Source organism: Capsicum annuum, unplaced genomic scaffold (genome assembly GCF_002878395.1).
Source record: "Capsicum annuum cultivar UCD-10X-F1 unplaced genomic scaffold, UCD10Xv1.1 ctg3848, whole genome shotgun sequence".
In the NCBI taxonomy this organism is placed as follows: domain Eukaryota; kingdom Viridiplantae; phylum Streptophyta; class Magnoliopsida; order Solanales; family Solanaceae; genus Capsicum; species Capsicum annuum.
In genome coordinates, this window is record NW_025845620.1 from 9824 (window position 1) to 15231 (window position 5408).

The 5408-nt window shown below is 34.3% G+C and overlaps 1 pseudogene; it reads right to left on the reverse strand.

Moving 5' to 3' along the window:
- Positions 1-4245: 4245 nt before the first annotated feature.
- On the reverse strand, positions 4246-5138 carry LOC124891603 (annotated as a pseudogene).
- Positions 5139-5408: the final 270 nt, after the last annotated feature.

Sequence of the window (5408 nt, forward strand, 5' to 3'; positions counted from 1 at the left end):
TTTATTTTCTTAGTTAAGGTTTTAGCATTCTGGAATCTCCCTTTTCTATTTTCCCTTTTATTTCTATGATGAATTCTTTTTTTGATGTATGTGACTATGGTTCTTCTTGTCAATATGATTCACCCTCATTACAAGATATGTAGACCAATCACAAAACTGGAGTCCATGATATTCTCAGGTTCCCAAAACTGAAAATGTATATGAATTTGTATGAGAATCGCGAGAACAAAGTCGGTCATTCTATGAATATAAAGACACCAATAAAAAGAATTGGACAAAGATTGTATAACCTTATAAGCTCTTTATTCCAAGATCGACACAGTTGAAAGGCAAAGTTTAGTTTGATGTCTTTAAATATGGTAGTTTCATCGGCCTCTTGTGTCTGGTTTATACATTGAGTAATAGAACGTAAGAACTCGTAGAGAAATAACTTTCCAAGTAAGTATAGATGATCTTCTTCGGAACCAGATATGTTATAGCCCTAAAGGGATATCAAACATACCTTTGACTTCCAACCAGTTTAATACAATGTAAACCCAAAAACTATGTAACCGAGGAGCTTTGGTAATGAAAACAATAACCAAACACTTACAATAGTCGGTTAATCGGCAAACAATGAGGCTTCCACATGGCTAACTTCACTTCACACAACCACGACAACTTTATCCATGACAACCAGTTGTCCGAGAATTTATTTGTCCATAGTTAACACTTTCTCGTGACCGTAAGTTTTGTCCAAGATGCACATGAAGTCACTGACCTAAAAAAAATTACTACATTTAGAAAGTTGTTAGGTTTAGCCATTAATAGCTCATATGGTGAAAAAGGCTTTCATATTTTATCTCGGGAGCCCAAATTAAAGAACTAACTTCTGAATCAGGTAAAGAAGATTTGATGGAACGGACGAGGAACACATAAGGTGTTGGAACTATTAGATATCATTCCAGTTGCTCGTGAATTTTTTTCTCCATAGTTAACACTTTCTCGTGACTGTAAGTTTTGTCCGAGATGCACACAAAGTCATTGAGCTGAAAAAACAAATTACAGCATTTAGAAAGCTGTTAGCTTTAGACATTAATAGCTTATTTGGTGAAAGAGGCTTTCATAGTTTACCTTGGGAGTCCAATTTTCTTCATATTTAGAGGCTATAAGCATGGCACTAATGCCTACCAACTGCAGTTCCCTTCTTGATGCAGTCTCCACAGCGAGGTAGCGATCAACAATGTAGATTGTCGGGTAAAGAGTTTCTGGATTAAGCTCAAACTTGTGGTAGGCTATGAAACAATTAGTCATGAACTCTTGTCTCACTCTACAAAGAACCACAAAAAATCGAGTTGATCATAGATATTGCTAGTATATAAGAAATGAAAATAAAGCTCAAGTTCAAGACAATAAATACCTCAGCTAGTTTGTAGAAGTTGTAAATGTCTTCAACATATTCCAAAACTGCCAATTCATAGTTCACATCTGCAGCATCAATGTCCACAATCTTCTCCTTTGACTTCTTACTCAGACCATATCCAGCCTTTATAAAGTTAACAAAAACATCATACATTTCTCTAGTTGTATAACTGACAATTATGTAAAATAGAAAACAAAAGGAATAATTCACTATAGAGACTGTAATATTAACAAAAGGGACATCATATCGAATGGCTTAAGGTTGAAATTTCCAAGACATGATTTAGAAGAAAAAGAAGCTTGACATGTGACATGACAGCTCATGCGAGTATTAGCTCATCTTCAGTCAAGCGCACGTTACATGAAGGTTTTTTAACCCAATCAACATCAAGTATCACAACTCCTATAAAAAAAACTGGAGGACTAAACTCAACATCTTATACAATGTGGGAGGAGATATGATAGCTACCTGGAAGGGCAGAACTGAACATCTTCTACAGTATCATCATGTCGTTGGAAAATACCCCGAGCTTGAACTACAGGGCCTTCTGCAGAAGGTTTCGGGTTACTTGGTCCAGAATGAACCTTAATTCACTGTGCTAAAAAATGCTTATGTAGAATGGTTAAAGAAGTCCTTTACATCACAAAACATCATCACCACTTGATAACCTCAAAATATCAACTTAATTACTATAAATTATAAAATTGATTAGTTAAACGAATAGCCTAAATCCCAATGTATCCACATAAACTTTTATACGAATGCCTAACAGATATAGTTCTTAATTAAATGGAGGAATAGGAAATCATATTGGATCCACATTTATCAATTAACATTTTGTTCAAGTCAGAAAACATAAATGGAAGAGAATAAATCATCAAGTAAGAACCAGGTAGCGAAATTCCTCACCAAAGCTAAGTTGTAACCTCCTAAATCCCAAGCCAAAAAGCTTTCAGGACACCATTGCAGTAGTTTCATCTTCTTCGGCCTCTCCTGCTGATATTTCTTTAAACATGTACTGGCTTTGATACTCCATCAAGTACTGTGTGGATCTCTTCACATCATAAAACAAATTATAGACTCGAGTAATGTCTTCCACTTCCATAATCTTACCTTTCCATTTTTGGCAAGCCAATGCTGCAGAAGTGATAAGGTGGATGGTGTATCTCAAAGAGGTATTCACCCCGATTTTGGTCAATAGAACTCTTGCATCCTCCGATATTTCTACATCCTCCTCTTGGCATTTGATGTCCAGGATTTTGAGAATTTCTTCCTCTTTGTAAGGTTGTGTAGAGATGATGAGCAGGAGATCAAGAAAGCCATTTGGAGTCCCATGTGGGGATCTATAGTTTGTTCCCCGGATTATAGTAATGCCTCTATTGGTCTCAACAACCAATATAGGTGCCATGTCATTCTCCAGATCTCAATTTAGGAAAGAGAAACACTCATTGTCAAGCATATGTACTTCGTCAATGAAGAGGACACCAGGCATAATTTCTACCTTTCCTTCCTCCCTCCACTCTGTAACCTTGGTATCTATTTATTTTCTCACTTCAACACAAATCTCACCAGTATCACCTGTAAATAGTGCTAAAAATCCCTATGTTCTGAAATTGAGATGGGCTGATTAACATTTTAATCTAGTGAAGTTGGCAATAGGACATACTTTTAAGATGTCAGATGTTTTCAGAAAGTAGCATCTCTAATCGAATTGAAGCAGAGAAAAGGCAAATGAAAGGGGAAGATACAAAATCTAATACTAACGATAAACATAAATAATTATTAAAAGTAGTCTATCTTAGTATACAGAAAGATCAGTCTGCTATTCAAATGCTATAGTCCAAACCTTATGAATCCCAAAACCTATAATAAATGCACAAATCCAACCAAATATGATACAAGAAAGGGAAGTAAAAACATAGTTCCCCAAGAATGGAGGGATTAGCAAGAAAGAAATAGTCATCTCAGTTCCTAGCCACACCTCATTTAGTCTTTTGCAAAATTTTACTACAAACGTGAATGTAGTTTTAACGACAATCCAATCAAATGATTACCAAGGAAAGCTATTAAATGAATACTTGTTGTAGCCTCGTGCATTACCAATAGAGTATTGTATGATAACATAAGTAGCTAACTTAGCAAAAGGTATATAATACGTAAAAGAGATGAACGGGACAATACTATTTAGGCTATAATACTTCTAAAACCTGTTGACAGAATGCTTATGACTCTTACTTCTATTCCCAATAGATGAGTTAAAAAGAGAATCAACTCCTTAAAGAGTAATTTTCTATGGGAGGATAATGCATTTAGGAACAATTAAGTAAGAAACCATAGATAAATCAAATTGTTTCTTTCCAACAATTAGGACATACCAAGTGCAAACCCACAATGTGAGGTTTGGCGAAGGTAGAGCATACAGAGGTACAAGAATCGATATATAATAACAAAATAGATAGCATCTAAATAAAGCAATACGTAATCAAGGTACAAGAATCATTTGATAATAACAAAACAACATATAGCAGTTAAGCAAAAACTACAACAAAATAATACCATAATCAAGGTACAAGAATCAACTGATAATAACAAAACAACAAATAATAATAAAGCATCAAATAGTAGCTAAAAATATACAAGTAAGATGGGTGTGCTTGTCTATTTTATGTTTTTCATTTTCTCATCAGAATGTACAAAATATTGAATTAGAGTGATACATGATAGATTATTTGTATGAAGAGCTAAAAATCTAAATATACATTTGAGAAAAGAATTTAAGGATGAATTTTAACATCTAGAATTGCTTTTTCTGGTCAAAACGATCACCATGATCGATATCAGGATCAGTTGACATACGATCTCTTACAGTACAGAATTGCATCAAAAATTGTCTTCTCGCACCAAACATCAGTAGAATGATCACTGGATAGACTTTTTATAAGGGAACAAGCCTCATATGGTGAGTTAATATTGCTTCAGTTTTTCACCTTCCTCAAACTCTTAACTTTTCTAGTACTACTACTACTTCTTTCGTTATTATCATTTCCACACCAATTGACAACAGAATAAGATTTCAACATTCGACAAGGAGATCCCTGAAATGAAGTATCAGTAGTACTCTTGCTGCTTTGAATTTTACTTACTTTTCTTTGAAGGTCATCAACTTTTACAGTACTTTTTCTTGAACTTGCTATCCTTTTGGAGATTGGCCTAAAGAATCCAAACCACTTAACCAAGATTTTGTGCGAAAACTTCCTTCATTTTTCAAGAAAATCAACTTGACTAGTTGTGGAATTTGAAAGTTTAGATATTAGTGTGGGAGGAGTACTAGTTGAGAGTACTGATGAATTTGTGTTGAAATTATTGAAGGCTTAGCGAAAAGATTCAATCTTTGATCAATCAAGATATCGAGGCATGATATATCCATCAGAGAAGATTTCATCAGCACAAACAGATTCTGAAACAAGATGAACATCAAATTTGAAGTTTTATTCTTCTTTTAGAAATCTTTTCAAATAAGCGATAAATTTTAACTCTTTCTCAGAATCATCAAGACTACTCTAAGAGGGTCTAGGGGATTCTGTTAGGCCATCAATGGATGGTTTTCTATTCAACATCCAGCTATATAAAAAACTCTCTATGGCAAGAGGTTGTTGGGAATTTTCCATAGTGAATAGTATACTACAATACAGCCTTTCTACTTCACCTGAGGTAGTGGTATGATCCGCATACACTTTATTTTCCCCAGACCCCATTATATGGGAATACACTGGGTATGTTGTTGTTGAATAGTATACTATAATATGGGAAGAAAGAAAATGGAAAATGAGATGCTTATATAAAGAATTTACAGGTTACCGCTACAACAGATTAAAACACACTTGTTGTAAATAAAAAAATTTAAGTTGTCAACGTATATAAGTTAAATCTGCATAAAAATAAAAGCTTAGCTGAGAATAGAGGGACTCATGTGAGCTTATTATACAAAGTGTGTAAATTTTAAGTT